A 17,271-nucleotide genomic window follows, 5' to 3' on the forward strand; every position below is an offset into this window, starting at 1 on the left:
GCTCTTGTAAGGGGCATTGCAAGTTGCTCCCTCATAATTTTTGGCAGCTTTTGCTTGCAAGATATAAGCAAATACTATGGGAGACCCACTCCCCAATAATGGGACTTATGTTTGTAATATGCTGTACTGCATGGCTCTTGTAAGGGGCATTGCAAGTTGCTCCGTCCTAATTTTTGGCAGCTTTTGCTTGCAAGGCATAAGCAAATACTATGGCACACCCACTCCCCAATAATGGGACTTATGTTTGTAATATGCTGTACTGCATGGCTCTTGTAAGGGGCATTGCAAGTTGCTCCGTCCTAATTTTTGGCAGCTTTTGCTGGGAAAGCATAAGCAAATACTATGGGAGACCCACTCCCCAATAATGGGACTTATGTTTGTAATATGCTGTACTGCATGGCTCTTGTAAGGGGCATTGCAAGTTGCTTCGTCCTAATTTTTGGCAGCTTTTGCTTGCAAGGCATAAGCAAATACTATGGTGGACCCACTCCCCAATAATGGGACTTATGTTTGTAATATGCTGTACTGCATGTGACGCGCCCCCTGGGCCGTGTGTACACGTGTGTGGGATACCCGGTGCCGGGTCTCTGGGGTCTGTAGTCTCCGTGGCGGTGACCCGGTCCCGTGGCTCAGGCTGGTCAAACCAGTGGCAGTCTTTCTTAGGTTTTGAGGTTAATTGTCCAACTGCGCCACCCGTGGATTGCGGTCAGGGAGAACCACCGCTGCGAGGCAGACCGCTGAGGCTGGTGTTGTGTGCGCAGCATAGAATGGGATAACTCCCCTCGGGAGGAGTATAGCCTCAGGGCAGTGAGTGTGGATGATGGGAGTGATGGTGCACGAGTGCAGCAGGAACGACTCAGAGTCTTTGCAGTGCAGTTCAGGGTCTTTACTGATGATTATAAGGTAGAGTACTGGCTAGCATAAGAGGCCTGGTCAGTCTGTGAGCAAGCAGGACTTCCCCTGGCCAGGTGGAGTTGTAGGCCTCCCCGTCTGTCTGCACTCTTCCTGGCTACCTTGCTGTAAGCGGGTAGAAGTAGCCCACGTCCCTGAGTGTACCGTGTAGTGCTCACCCGTATGGCTGGTGACTTGGGGCCTTCTGTTAGCCTCTGCTCCACGACGGCGGTGCTGGTCCCTTGCTTGTGACTGAGCCTCTGGGCTTCTATGGCCAGAGGACCTGAAATCCCCCGCCGGCTGGTTTCTGCTGCTGGATATATAAGTCCTCACAGCTTCGGACTCCTGTGTCCGGTTCCTATTGTCTTCTGCCAGGGCGAGCTCTGCTCAGCTTCCAGCCCCTGGTCTTTACCTCCTAGCTCCTACAGAGCTCCTTGCTGTTACTTTCCCTTGCTCTCACTCTGACTCTAACTGTTCTCTGACTCACTCAACCCCGCCCCAGATCCAGTTTATAAGGGCAGAATTCTCCCCTCCCAGGACTGGGGCAGGAGGATGTTGCATGTATAAGGGATCCTGACCAGGAAACCTCCCACTTGCTCTCCGACGTAATATCTCTATTACTGTGGTGACCAGACCCCTGGGGTGCCACACATGGCTCTTGTAAGGGGCATTGCAGTTCCTCATAATTTTTGGAAAGCCTTCCATTCACTGCTTAGGCCAACAGTGCACGGGAGACCCAGTTGCTATAAATCGAAAAAAAGGTTTAGTTAACGCCCTCTGACCTCCATGTCATTTCCAAGGGTCATTGGAGTGGCTCGAAATTTTTGGTAGGCATTGCACTCACTGTTTGCCCTATAACTGTATAGCCGAACCGCTCCTTTTGTTACAGAAACATATCCTACAAGACATATCTGGTTGACTGGCCTGATATTGATGTGAATGGTCCCTGTTCCTCCTGCTCTTTCTCCTTTGCCACCACCTCATCCATCATTTATCACCTGAAGCTTTGTTTTAACGGGAGTCATAAAACTGGGATAGTAGCAGGAAAACATCCAGCAATCCTCGGAGGAGGTAGGATATGCGCCAAAACGCGGTCCACCTCAGGCCTAGCCGCTACTACATACATGCGCTTGCATTCCAAGAAAACAAAGCAGATGCTAACTTCTATCATAATCATCATGCTCCTCACCTAGGCACTCTCAACTCCCCTGATGGAGAAGCCAGGGCCCACCGGAGGAGTCTGGTTCTCTGGTGGGCTCGTCCAATGCTGCCCTAAAGCAGGCCAGGCTAAGAAAAGTGTGGGGGAAGGTGACAGGAGAAATCAGGGCCGCTGGGGACCGAGTATGGACACCTGGCCGCCACCTGGCGGCTGGGGACCGAGCGTGGACACGCGGCCGCCGGGCGGCTGGGGACAGAGTATGGTTACCTCGCTGCCGAAGCGGCCATGAGGTAGTGGCCAGCTTCGGCCTCCTCCAAACTAAAAGGCCCCATTTCAAGTGAAAGCTAGCAGTATGGTATTGCAGCCTGCGGGTGGGTGGGTGGTTGGCTGCATATTTTCGCTTGCATTGCAAGGAAAGGGGGAGGTACAATTGAACACTGCCTTGGGACAAGGACTTGCATGGGGATAGTTGCAAGTCTGCATCTTCTGATGCGGCAAGGATCACTTCTGATGGGCACACTTTTAGACAGTGACCTGGGGGTCAGAGATGCTTCCAGGGGTCTTCCCCATGCTGATCCCTTGTCTTTTCAGCACTGTATGCATGTGTCACACAGCACATGGCCAGATAAGGTTGTAAAATGTTAAAATGACATTTCCCGGTGAACGCATTTGTCACGGTTGAAAGCAATACAATAGTGCAAAAACGCATGAAAAATGCTACTTGTGAACATAGCCCAAGGTGTGGAGGCGTATTTTTGTTTTTGGTTATTTATTTTACCTTATACACAAGTTTTTACCCTGGAAAGGAAATTCCTTAACATATTTCACAGGAAAACCGTTTCAGTTTTGTTTTTGAACGTTTTATTGTGAGCCCGCAAAAGTGGCTTAATACCTCTGACCACGTTGTTTACAGCAGTGACCTGGGGGTCAGAAATGCTTCCAGGGGCGATCCCCATGCTGCCCCCATGTCTTTTGAGCACTGTCACTATCGTTTTGGGCACTTTTTAGGCTTTCTACAGACTGCCGGGGGTGCTGCCACAAAAATGCTCGGGTCTCTCATAGGCTAACATTGGGCTCGTTGCTCGGGTCGAGCACCCGAGTATCACGGTAAGCTCGGCCCGAGCTTCGAGCACCCGAGCATTTTAGTGATCGCTCAACACTATCAGTCGTCATCTTGGTGAGGACACGGAAGTCTTGCCCGATACCAGTCTGGCACCCATGACTGACTTTATGTTACGCTGCCTTAACCGTGACCCTCGCATTGTCAAAATGTTGGGTGACAGTCATTACTGGTTGATGACACTTTTAGACCCCCTCTACAAGGAGAACTTTCACTCTCTTATTCCTGAGTTGGAGAGGTCTACAAAAATGGGGCAGTACCAGAAGGCCCTTGCTGTAGAACTATTAAAAAAATTCCCATCTGAACACGGTAGCGGCAGAGGTCACAGTTCGCTGCCCAACTAAGGCATACAGTCGAGAGAAACGCAACTCCAATCCAGCAGAGGCAGGGGAACACTGTCAATGTTCGAGGACAGTTTTCTGAGACCTGCCCAGCTTACAGGCTGTAGTGCCGGCGTCCCTGCCCTCTGCTAGGCAGGGACGCTGCTCCCCTCACCGCTCTGCCCCGTGCCCGGCGTCCCTCTCCCGCTCTGCTGTCAGCGCGCGCTCCTTCCCGACGTCCTCCTCCCGCTCTGCTCTCAGCGCGCGCTCCTTCCCGGCCCCTGTGCTTAGGGCGCGCGCGCGCTCCCCTCCTCTTAAAGGGGCCGCGCGCGCCGTCCTAAGGAGTCCCCGGCCAATGTCCGGAGGACTTCATCATATATAAGGCACCTCCTCCAAAATGGAGGTGCCCGAGCAATGTTGTTTGCACCTGTGTCTCACCTGTGCTTCAGCCCTCAGGTCCCGTTGCCAGTTACCTGCCAGTTACCTGTCAGATTCCTGCCTGATTACTTGCTACCTGTCTGCTAGTCTGAGGTCCGACGGTCTGCCTTACTACTCCTGTCAGTCTGTCTAAGGACCAGCCTGCCCGCTCACCTGGGAGCGCTTCTCCGTTACCTGCCTGCTTGCCAGCCCGGAGGCTCCGCTGTCACGTGCTGTGACCACCAGCTACTCCAGACTCTTGCCCGCTCACCTGGGAGCGCTTCTCCGCTACCTGCCTGCTTGCCTGCCCGGAGGCTCCGCTGTCACGTGCTGTGACCACCAGCTACTCCAGACTCTTGCCCGCTCACCTGGGAGCGCTTCTCCGCTACCTGCCTGCTTGCCTGCCCGGAGGCTCCGCTGTCACGTGCTGTGACCACCAGCTATTCCTGAGACTCTTGCCCGCTCACCTGGGAGCGCTTCTCCGTTACCTGCCTGCTTGCCTACCTGGAGGCTCCGCCGTCACGTGCTGTGACCACCTGCTATTCCAGAGACTCTCGCTTGCTCACCTGGGAGCACACATTCTCCATCTGCCTTGCTAGCCTACCTGGAGGTTCAGCCATCACAGGTCGTACCTACCCTTTACCCAGAGACTGCCCCGATCACTTGCCGTGTCCTCCTGCCCGTACACCCAGAGACTGTCCTGGTCACCTCCTGTGACTACCTGCCTGGTCGCCACCCGCTCCCTTACAAGGACCGCCCCCTTGTATTGTAGCCCAGAGGTTCCGCCTCCCAGACCCGTTACAGTTTGCTCGGGCCATGGAACCCGGTGGCACCCAAGCTCCCTCGCTCTCGGACCTCTGTCTTGAACTGTCCCGTCAGAGGTCCCAACAGGAGTCCATCATGGGTCACCTGCGGAATGTCAATACTCGCCTGAACACTCTGTCTGATCCACCAACAACCTCCGCCAGTGCCATATCTTGCAATCCGGCAGCTCCGCTGCCCACTAATACCATGGTATCCTACCCCGGACCCCGGCTTTCTGCACCTCCTCGCTTCGGAGGCGACTCCGTCCAGGCTCGGGGCTTCTTAAATCAGTGCACCCTGCACTTTGAACTTTTGTCCCACCAGTTTAATTCCGACCGGGCCAAAATTGCCTTCATCATGTCCCATCTCACCGGGGAGGCCCTGGCCTGGCTAAATCCTCTATGGGAGAGAGGAGACCCCCTGGTGTCCAACTTGCCTGCTTTTCTCACGGCTTTCCGGAAAGTCGTCGACGAACCCGGACGGAAGACCTCATCTGCATCATCGTTGCTACGCCTCCGTCAGGAGAGTCTCACCATAGGCCAATATGCCATACGGTTCCGTACCCTTGCCTCGGAGCTGGCCTGGGATAACGACGCTCTGGTTTCCGTCTTCTGGGAGGGTCTGTCCGGCCGTATTAAAGATGAACTTGCCGGTCGGGACATTCCTACCACTCTCGATGACTTAATAACTCTTGCCACCCGGATTGACCTACGGTTCCAGGAGCGTGCCAGAGAGGTCACCCGTGAGAGGAGGTTACCACGTCTAGCTCCTACTTTTCAGAAACCCGTCACTCCTTCTGTCTCTAACCAGGTACACCCTCCTGAGCCTATGCAGGTCGACCAGACCAAGATGGTCAAGACCCGTCAGGACTTACGCCGTGCCGAGGGGACCTGCTTCTACTGTGGCAGTAAGGAGCACCGGATTCATGCCTGCCCGGAGAGGTCGGGAAACGCCTGTGTCTAGGTTCGCTCAGAGAGGTCCACCTAGACAAGAATAAATCCTCTCCATCCCTGCTGTTGTCAGTTTCAATCGTCTACGGGGAGAACCGTTATTTCGAACTAGCCCAACTGGACTCTGGAGCAGCCGGGAATCTTATTTCACAGTCCCTGGTAGAGAAATACCGCATCCCCACCAAACCTCTGGCTGTACCCTTGTCTGTGGCTGCCGTGGATGGGGGGCTCTTACCACGCCCCATCCAACTCATCACCGAATCCATTACTCTGCAGGTGGGAATGCTGCATTCTGAAAGTATCTCCTTTCATGTTCTGCCTGGACTCTCTCACGCCCTCTTGCTAGGTCTGCCTTGGCTCCAGAAACATGCACCCGTGCTTGACTGGCAAACCGGAGAAGTCCTTCGCTGGGGACAAGACTGTCATAAGACCTGCCTGGTTCCCGTCCATCCCGTCCGTCCCTCTCCTACCCCAGCTAATCTACCTGGACTTCCAATTCCTTATTGGTCTTATGCTGATGTCTTTAATAAAAAGGAGGCAGAGACATTACCCCCTCATAGACCATACGACTGTCCCATCGACCTGTTACCCGGTACTACTCCTCCCCGTGGGCGTATTTATCCTTTATCCGCTGCTGAGACCCGGTCGATGTCCGAATATATTGAGGAGAATCTGGCCAGGGGATTCATCCGGAAATCTACCTCCCCGGCGGGAGCAGGCTTCTTTTTCGTCAAAAAGAAGGACGGCTCTCTCCGTCCCTGTATAGACTATAGAGGCCTAAACCAGATCACGGTGAAGAATAAGTACCCCCTTCCGCTCATTCCAGAATTATTTGATCGTCTGAGGGGGGCTAGAATCTTCACCAAACTAGACCTCCGTGGGGCGTACAACCTGGTTCGTATCCGTCAAGGGGATGAATGGAAGACGGCATTCAACACCCGGGACGGCCACTATGAATACCTGGTAATGCCCTTTGGTCTCTGTAACGCTCCTGCCGTCTTTCAAGAGTTGGTCAATGACATCTTCCGGGACCTTCTCTACTCCTGCGTAGTGGTGTACCTGGACGACATCTTGGTCTTCTCTCCGGATCTCCAGACTCACCGGAGGGACGTTCGTCAGGTCCTGCTCAGGCTCAGGCAGAATCACCTCTTCGCTAAATACGAGAAGTGCCTCTTTGAGCAGACCTCGCTTCCGTTTTTGGGCTACATTATTTCTCAGACCGGCCTACGAATGGATCCAGAGAAACTGTCTGCCATCGAGAAATGGCCCCGACCGGAGGGGTTGAAGGCCATTCAGCGGTTCCTGGGCTTCGCCAACTACTACCGCCTCTTCATACCACACTTCTCTTCCCGGACTGCCCCAATTTCTGCGCTCACCCGTAAGGGTACTAATCCCAAAGAGTGGCCGCCTGAAGCAGAAGAAGCCTTTCTTTCCTTAAAACAGGCCTTCTCTTCCGCCCCGGTGCTGCATCGCCCGGACGGCAACAAGCAGTTTTTCCTGGAAGTGGACGCCTCCTCCTCTGGAGCTGGAGCGGTACTTACTCAAAAATCTTCTTCCGGGAGGATGGTAACTTGCGGCTTCTTCTCTAAACTCTTCTCCTCCTCTGAGCGCAATTATTCCATAGGAGATCGAGAGTTATTGGCCATCAAACTGGCATTGGAGGAGTGGCGTTACCTGCTTGAGGGGGCTCTTCACCCGGTAATAATTTACACTGACCACAAGAACTTGGCTTACCTCCAGCATGCCCAGAGACTTAACCCGCGCCAGGCCCGGTGGTCCTTGTTTTTTGCTCGTTTTGATTTTGTCCTTCATTTTCGCCCGGCTGACAAAAACGTCAAGGCGGACGCCTTGTCTCGATCCTTTCTGGTATCTGATCTCGAGGAAGATCCGAAACACATCATCGATCCCGCCAGAGTAATGCAGGTGGCTCCCGTGAGTCTAAATCGTCTCCCTCCCGGAAAGACGTTCGTATCAGTACCTGATCGGGAGAAGATCCTTCACTGGGGTCACTCGTCTAAACTGGCTGGCCACGCTGGTCAGAAGAAGACCCTCCAGCTTATTTCCCGGCACTACTGGTGGCCTACCCTGCACAAGGATGTAATAGACTTTGTTTCTGCCTGTGTGTCCTGCGCCCGCAACAAGGTTCCGAGACATCTGCCAGCCGGTCGCCTCCTTCCGCTCCCAGTACCTGCTGCCCCCTGGCAGTATATTGCAATGGACTTCATAACTGACCTCCCACTCTCTGCCGGTTGTACGGTCATTTGGGTGGTCGCTGACCGCTTCTCCAAGATGGCTCATTTCGTTCCCCTGCCAGGCCTCCCGTCTGCACCCGAGCTAGCTAGAGACTTTATTCGTCACATCTTCCGTCTTCATGGCCTGCCCCTCCACATCATGTCGGATCGTGGGGTACAGTTCACCTCACGCTTCTGGAGAGCCACTTGTAAACTACTAGACGTCACCCTGGACTTCTCTTCCGCTTACCACCCACAGTCCAATGGTCAAGTGGAGCGGATCAATCAGAAAATGACCAGTTACCTCCGGCACTTCGTTAATGCCCACCATTCTGACTGGGTGGATCTCCTACCATGGGCCGAGTTCTCTTACAATAATCACGAGAGCGAATCCTCCTCCAAATCCCCGTTTTTTGTAGTCTTCGGTCAGCATCCTCGGATTCCTTTTCCTGTCTCCACCTCGGTGGACAACCCGGCTGCGGAATCTCTCGTTAGCAAATTTTCCTCCATTTGGGAGAGTACCCGATCCGCACTCCTTCAGTCGTCCGAGCGGATGAAAAGACACGCTGACAAAAAACGCCTGGATCCTCCTCAATTTCGTCCAGGAGATAAGGTCTGGCTCTCATCTAAATATGTTCGACTCAAGATACCCTCTTACAAGTTAGGGCCTCGGTTCATCGGACCTCTGGAGGTCACCAGTCAGATCAACCCGGTGGCCTATAAATTGAAACTCCCGGCCAACTTACGGATCCCTAACTCCTTCCATGTATCTCTCCTCAAACCTGTGGTACTTAACTCTTTTTCCAAGTCTACAGGTACGCCTCCTGCTCCGGTTTCTGCTGAGGACGAGTTTGAGGTAGAGAACATTCTTGCCACCAAAAGGGTAAGAGGAAAGACCTTTTTTCTGGTAGATTGGAGGGGGTTTGGTCCTGAGGAGAGAACGTGGGAGCCCCGGTAGAACATCCATGCCCCTCTCATCCTAGCTAAATTTCTGTCTGGCCTAAAAAAGGGGGGGCCTAAAGGGGGGGGTACTGTAGTGCCGGCGTCCCTGCCCTCTGCTAGGCAGGGACGCTGCTCCCCTCACCGCTCTGCCCCGTGCCCGGCGTCCCTCTCCCGCTCTGCTGTCAGCGCGCGCTCCTTCCCGGCGTCCTCCTCCCGCTCTGCTCTCAGCGCGCGCTCCTTCCCGGCCCCTGTGCTTAGGGCGCGCGCGCCGTCCTAAGGAGTCCCCGGCCAATGTCCGGAGGACTTCATCATATATAAGGCACCTCCTCCAAAATGGAGGTGCCCGAGCAATGTTGTTTGCACCTGTGTCTCACCTGTGCTTCAGCCCTCAGGTCCCGTTGCCAGTTACCTGCCAGTTACCTGTCAGATTCCTGCCTGATTACTTGCTACCTGTCTGCTAGTCTGAGGTCCGACGGTCTGCCTTACTACTCCTGTCAGTCTGTCTAAGGACCAGCCTGCCCGCTCACCTGGGAGCGCTTCTCCGTTACCTGCCTGCTTGCCAGCCCGGAGGCTCCGCTGTCACGTGCTGTGACCACCAGCTACTCCAGACTCTTGCCCGCTCACCTGGGAGCGCTTCTCCGCTACCTGCCTGCTTGCCTGCCCGGAGGCTCCGCTGTCACGTGCTGTGACCACCAGCTACTCCAGACTCTTGCCCGCTCACCTGGGAGCGCTTCTCCGCTACCTGCCTGCTTGCCTGCCCGGAGGCTCCGCTGTCACGTGCTGTGACCACCAGCTATTCCTGAGACTCTTGCCCGCTCACCTGGGAGCGCTTCTCCGTTACCTGCCTGCTTGCCTACCTGGAGGCTCCGCCGTCACGTGCTGTGACCACCTGCTATTCCAGAGACTCTCGCTTGCTCACCTGGGAGCACACATTCTCCATCTGCCTTGCTAGCCTACCTGGAGGTTCAGCCATCACAGGTCGTACCTACCCTTTACCCAGAGACTGCCCCGATCACTTGCCGTGTCCTCCTGCCCGTACACCCAGAGACTGTCCTGGTCACCTCCTGTGACTACCTGCCTGGTCGCCACCCGCTCCCTTACAAGGACCGCCCCCTTGTATTGTAGCCCAGAGGTTCCGCCTCCCAGACCCGTTACAGTTTGCTCGGGCCATGGAACCCGGTGGCACCCAAGCTCCCTCGCTCTCGGACCTCTGTCTTGAACTGTCCCGTCAGAGGTCCCAACAGGAGTCCATCATGGGTCACCTGCGGAATGTCAATACTCGCCTGAACACTCTGTCTGATCCACCAACAACCTCCGCCAGTGCCATATCTTGCAATCCGGCAGCTCCGCTGCCCACTAATACCATGGTATCCTACCCCGGACCCCGGCTTTCTGCACCTCCTCGCTTCGGAGGCGACTCCGTCCAGGCTCGGGGCTTCTTAAATCAGTGCACCCTGCACTTTGAACTTTTGTCCCACCAGTTTAATTCCGACCGGGCCAAAATTGCCTTCATCATGTCCCATCTCACCGGGGAGGCCCTGGCCTGGCTAAATCCTCTATGGTAGAGAGGAGACCCCCTGGTGTCCAACTTGCCTGCTTTTCTCACGGCTTTCCGGAAAGTCGTCGACGAACCCGGACGGAAGACCTCATCTGCATCATCGTTGCTACGCCTCCGTCAGGAGAGTCTCACCATAGGCCAATATGCCATACGGTTCCGTACCCTTGCCTCGGAGCTGGCCTGGGATAACGACGCTCTGGTTTCCGTCTTCTGGGAGGGTCTGTCCGGCCGTATTAAAGATGAACTTGCCGGTCGGGACATTCCTACCACTCTCGATGACTTAATAACTCTTGCCACCCGGATTGACCTACGGTTCCAGGAGCGTGCCAGAGAGGTCACCCGTGAGAGGAGGTTACCACGTCTAGCTCCTACTTTTCAGAAACCCGTCACTCCTTCTGTCTCTAACCAGGTACACCCTCCTGAGCCTATGCAGGTCGACCAGACCAAGATGGTCAAGACCCGTCAGGACTTACGCCGTGCCGAGGGGACCTGCTTCTACTGTGGCAGTAAGGAGCACCGGATTCATGCCTGCCCGGAGAGGTCGGGAAACGCCTGTGTCTAGGTTCGCTCAGAGAGGTCCACCTAGACAAGAATAAATCCTCTCCATCCCTGCTGTTGTCAGTTTCAATCGTCTACGGGGAGAACCGTTATTTCGAACTAGCCCAACTGGACTCTGGAGCAGCCGGGAATCTTATTTCACAGTCCCTGGTAGAGAAATACCGCATCCCCACCAAACCTCTGGCTGTACCCTTGTCTGTGGCTGCCGTGGATGGGGGGCTCTTACCACGCCCCATCCAACTCATCACCGAATCCATTACTCTGCAGGTGGGAATGCTGCATTCTGAAAGTATCTCCTTTCATGTTCTGCCTGGACTCTCTCACGCCCTCTTGCTAGGTCTGCCTTGGCTCCAGAAACATGCACCCGTGCTTGACTGGCAAACCGGAGAAGTCCTTCGCTGGGGACAAGACTGTCATAAGACCTGCCTGGTTCCCGTCCATCCCGTCCGTCCCTCTCCTACCCCAGCTAATCTACCTGGACTTCCAATTCCTTATTGGTCTTATGCTGATGTCTTTAATAAAAAGGAGGCAGAGACATTACCCCCTCATAGACCATACGACTGTCCCATCGACCTGTTACCCGGTACTACTCCTCCCCGTGGGCGTATTTATCCTTTATCCGCTGCTGAGACCCGGTCGATGTCCGAATATATTGAGGAGAATCTGGCCAGGGGATTCATCCGGAAATCTACCTCCCCGGCGGGAGCAGGCTTCTTTTTCGTCAAAAAGAAGGACGGCTCTCTCCGTCCCTGTATAGACTATAGAGGCCTAAACCAGATCACGGTGAAGAATAAGTACCCCCTTCCGCTCATTCCAGAATTATTTGATCGTCTGAGGGGGGCTAGAATCTTCACCAAACTAGACCTCCGTGGGGCGTACAACCTGGTTCGTATCCGTCAAGGGGATGAATGGAAGACGGCATTCAACACCCGGGACGGCCACTATGAATACCTGGTAATGCCCTTTGGTCTCTGTAACGCTCCTGCCGTCTTTCAAGAGTTGGTCAATGACATCTTCCGGGACCTTCTCTACTCCTGCGTAGTGGTGTACCTGGACGACATCTTGGTCTTCTCTCCGGATCTCCAGACTCACCGGAGGGACGTTCGTCAGGTCCTGCTCAGGCTCAGGCAGAATCACCTCTTCGCTAAATACGAGAAGTGCCTCTTTGAGCAGACCTCGCTTCCGTTTTTGGGCTACATTATTTCTCAGACCGGCCTACGAATGGATCCAGAGAAACTGTCTGCCATCGAGAAATGGCCCCGACCGGAGGGGTTGAAGGCCATTCAGCGGTTCCTGGGCTTCGCCAACTACTACCGCCTCTTCATACCACACTTCTCTTCCCGGACTGCCCCAATTTCTGCGCTCACCCGTAAGGGTACTAATCCCAAAGAGTGGCCGCCTGAAGCAGAAGAAGCCTTTCTTTCCTTAAAACAGGCCTTCTCTTCCGCCCCGGTGCTGCATCGCCCGGACGGCAACAAGCAGTTTTTCCTGGAAGTGGACGCCTCCTCCTCTGGAGCTGGAGCGGTACTTACTCAAAAATCTTCTTCCGGGAGGATGGTAACTTGCGGCTTCTTCTCTAAACTCTTCTCCTCCTCTGAGCGCAATTATTCCATAGGAGATCGAGAGTTATTGGCCATCAAACTGGCATTGGAGGAGTGGCGTTACCTGCTTGAGGGGGCTCTTCACCCGGTAATAATTTACACTGACCACAAGAACTTGGCTTACCTCCAGCATGCCCAGAGACTTAACCCGCGCCAGGCCCGGTGGTCCTTGTTTTTTGCTCGTTTTGATTTTGTCCTTCATTTTCGCCCGGCTGACAAAAACGTCAAGGCGGACGCCTTGTCTCGATCCTTTCTGGTATCTGATCTCGAGGAAGATCCGAAACACATCATCGATCCCGCCAGAGTAATGCAGGTGGCTCCCGTGAGTCTAAATCGTCTCCCTCCCGGAAAGACGTTCGTATCAGTACCTGATCGGGAGAAGATCCTTCACTGGGGTCACTCGTCTAAACTGGCTGGCCACGCTGGTCAGAAGAAGACCCTCCAGCTTATTTCCCGGCACTACTGGTGGCCTACCCTGCACAAGGATGTAATAGACTTTGTTTCTGCCTGTGTGTCCTGCGCCCGCAACAAGGTTCCGAGACATCTGCCAGCCGGTCGCCTCCTTCCGCTCCCAGTACCTGCTGCCCCCTGGCAGTATATTGCAATGGACTTCATAACTGACCTCCCACTCTCTGCCGGTTGTACGGTCATTTGGGTGGTCGCTGACCGCTTCTCCAAGATGGCTCATTTCGTTCCCCTGCCAGGCCTCCCGTCTGCACCCGAGCTAGCTAGAGACTTTATTCGTCACATCTTCCGTCTTCATGGCCTGCCCCTCCACATCGTGTCGGATCGTGGGGTACAGTTCACCTCACGCTTCTGGAGAGCCACTTGTAAACTACTAGACGTCACCCTGGACTTCTCTTCCGCTTACCACCCACAGTCCAATGGTCAAGTGGAGCGGATCAATCAGAAAATGACCAGTTACCTCCGGCACTTCGTTAATGCCCACCATTCTGACTGGGTGGATCTCCTACCATGGGCCGAGTTCTCTTACAATAATCACGAGAGCGAATCCTCCTCCAAATCCCCGTTTTTTGTAGTCTTCGGTCAGCATCCTCGGATTCCTTTTCCTGTCTCCACCTCGGTGGACAACCCGGCTGCGGAATCTCTCGTTAGCAAATTTTCCTCCATTTGGGAGAGTACCCGATCCGCACTCCTTCAGTCGTCCGAGCGGATGAAAAGACACGCTGACAAAAAACGCCTGGATCCTCCTCAATTTCGTCCAGGAGATAAGGTCTGGCTCTCATCTAAATATGTTCGACTCAAGATACCCTCTTACAAGTTAGGGCCTCGGTTCATCGGACCTCTGGAGGTCACCAGTCAGATCAACCCGGTGGCCTATAAATTGAAACTCCCGGCCAACTTACGGATCCCTAACTCCTTCCATGTATCTCTCCTCAAACCTGTGGTACTTAACTCTTTTTCCAAGTCTACAGGTACGCCTCCTGCTCCGGTTTCTGCTGAGGACGAGTTTGAGGTAGAGAACATTCTTGCCACCAAAAGGGTAAGAGGAAAGACCTTTTTTCTGGTAGATTGGAGGGGGTTTGGTCCTGAGGAGAGAACGTGGGAGCCCCGGTAGAACATCCATGCCCCTCTTATCCTAGCTAAATTTCTGTCTGGCCTAAAAAAGGGGGGGCCTAAAGGGGGGGGTACTGTAGTGCCGGCGTCCCTGCCCTCTGCTAGGCAGGGACGCTGCTCCCCTCACCGCTCTGCCCCGTGCCCGGCGTCCCTCTCCCGCTCTGCTGTCAGCGCGCGCTCCTTCCCGGCGTCCTCCTCCCGCTCTGCTCTCAGCGCGCGCTCCTTCCCGGCCCCTGTGCTTAGGGCGCGCGCGCCGTCCTAAGGAGTCCCCGGCCAATGGCCGGAGGACTTCATCATATATAAGGCACCTCCTCCAAAATGGAGGTGCCCGAGCAATGTTGTTTGCACCTGTGTCTCACCTGTGCTTCAGCCCTCAGGTCCCGTTGCCAGTTACCTGCCAGTTACCTGTCAGATTCCTGCCTGATTACTTGCTACCTGTCTGCTAGTCTGAGGTCCGACGGTCTGCCTTACTACTCCTGTCAGTCTGTCTAAGGACCAGCCTGCCCGCTCACCTGGGAGCGCTTCTCCGTTACCTGCCTGCTTGCCAGCCCGGAGGCTCCGCTGTCACGTGCTGTGACCACCAGCTACTCCAGACTCTTGCCCGCTCACCTGGGAGCGCTTCTCCGCTACCTGCCTGCTTGCCTGCCCGGAGGCTCCGCTGTCACGTGCTGTGACCACCAGCTACTCCAGACTCTTGCCCGCTCACCTGGGAGCGCTTCTCCGCTACCTGCCTGCTTGCCTGCCCGGAGGCTCCGCTGTCACAAGCTGTGACCACCAGCTATTCCTGAGACTCTTGCCCGCTCACCTGGGAGCGCTTCTCCGTTACCTGTCTGCTTGCCTACCTGGAGGCTCCGCCGTCACGTGCTGTGACCACCTGCTATTCCAGAGACTCTCGCTTGCTCACCTGGGAGCACACATTCTCCATCTGCCTTGCTAGCCTACCTGGAGGTTCAGCCATCACAGGTCGTACCTACCCTTTACCCAGAGACTGCCCCGATCACTTGCCGTGTCCTCCTGCCCGTACACCCAGAGACTGTCCTGGTCACCTCCTGTGACTACCTGCCTGGTCGCCACCCGCTCCCTTACAAGGACCGCCCCCTTGTATTGTAGCCCAGAGGTTCCGCCTCCCAGACCCGTTACACAGGCCCTGAGGCGCAGGGTACTCTCACAAGGAGTGGAAAGTTTCAAAAGATGGTGAGGGAGTACCAGCATCCTCCGTGATTCCTCTGTGCCTTTTAATTATTGGGTATCCAAGCTGGACACTTGGAATGAACTCACTCTGTATGCCTTGGAGGTCCTGGCCTGCCCTGCCGCTAGCGTGTTATCGGAGCGTGTTTTTAGTGCTGCTGGGGGAATTATAACTGATAAGCGCACTCGCCTGTCAACTGACAATGCTGACAAGCTGACCCATATCAAAATGAACAAGGGCTGGATTGGGCCAGACTTCTCATCACCACCAAATGACAGCAGAGTAACATAAAGTCAAATCCACTGTGTTATTTCGGAAGGTGTATTCCCATGCATCGCTTCACACCCACACATGGGTATACGCTTCCTCATTTCGGCTGTTTTTTGCTCTTCTCCTTATCCTCAGCCTCCACGACCACTATACCATCAGGGTGACCGTGGTCCATGTTGCCAGCATTGCAAGTTCCTCTGTCCTAATTTTTGGCAGCTTTTGCTTGGAAGGCATAGGCAAAGACTCTGGGAGACCCACTCCCCAATAATGGGAATAATGTTTTTAATATGCTGTACTGCATGGCTCTTGTAAGGGACATTGCAAGTTCCCCCTTCCTAATTTTTGGCAGCTTTTGCTTGGAAGGCATAGGCAAAGACTATGGGAGACCCACTCCCCAATAATGGGAATAATGTTTTTAATATGCTGTACTGCATGGCTCTTGTAAGGGGCATTAAAAGCGTCTTGTTAAGCTACTGTGACCTCCACGTCTCTTCCACAGGGCGTTAATATTGTCTTTTTATTCCACTGTAACCTCCACCACTCTTCCAAGGGGCATTGATATTGTCTTTTTATTCCACTGCGACCTCCACCACTCTTCCAAGGGGCATTAAAACCGTCTTGTTAAGCTACTGTGACCTCCACGTCTCTTCCACGGGGCATTGATATTGTCTTTTTATTCCATTGTAACCTCCACCAATCTTCCAAGGGGCATTAAAACTGTCTTTTTAAACCACTCTGAACTCCACGTCTCTTCCAAGGGGCATTAAAACCATCTTGTTAAGCTACTGTGACCTCCGCATCTCTTCCAAGGGGCATTAAAACTGTCTTGCTAAACCACTCTGAACTCCACGTCTCTTCTAAGGGGCATTAAAACCGTCTTGTTAAACCACTCTGAACTCCACAGCTCTTCCAAGGGGCATTGACATGTTGTTTTTAATTACCTCTAACCTCCACGACTCTTGCAACGGGCATTGCATTTCCTCCTAATTTTTGTCAGCTTTTGCTTTTTACTGCATAGGCGAACACTAAGGGAGACCCACTCCCCAATAATGGGTAGAAGGTTTTTAATATGCTGTAATCCACGTCTGTTTCAAGGGGCATTGCAGTGCCTAATAATTTTTGGAAAGCCTTCCATTCCCTGCTTAGGCCAACTGTGTACAGGAGACCCAGTTGCTATAAATGGAAAAAACGGTTTAGTTAAGGCCCTCTGACCTCCATGTCACTTCCAAGGGGCATTGGAGTGCCTAGAAATTTTTGGTAGGCATTGCATTCACTGTATGCCTTATAACTGTGTAGCTGAACCGCTCCTTTTGGTACAGAAACATATCCTACAAGACATGTGTGGTTGGCTGGCCTGATATTGATGTGAATGGTCCCTGTTCCTCCTGCTCTTTCTCCTTTGCCACCACCTCATCCATCATTCATCACTTGAAGCTTTGTTTTAACGGGAGTCATAGAACTGGGATAGTAGCAGGAAAACATCCAGCAATCCTCGAAGGAGGTAGAATATGCGCCAAAACGCTGACCACCTCAGGCCTAGCTGCTATTACATACATGCGCTTGTATTCCAAGGAACAGAAAGCTAAGGAGGTGGATGGCCTCATGATCATGAATAATTTACTCGTTGTGTAGGAGGCCGAGCACTGCTGCTGTCTACCTTCTGAACTTTGTGTTGAAGCCTGA

This window comes from Phyllobates terribilis, unplaced genomic scaffold (assembly GCF_046119375.1).
Source record: "Phyllobates terribilis strain yellow unplaced genomic scaffold, ASM4611937v1 Scaffold_4__5_contigs__length_816908805, whole genome shotgun sequence".
Classification (NCBI taxonomy): domain Eukaryota; kingdom Metazoa; phylum Chordata; class Amphibia; order Anura; family Dendrobatidae; genus Phyllobates; species Phyllobates terribilis.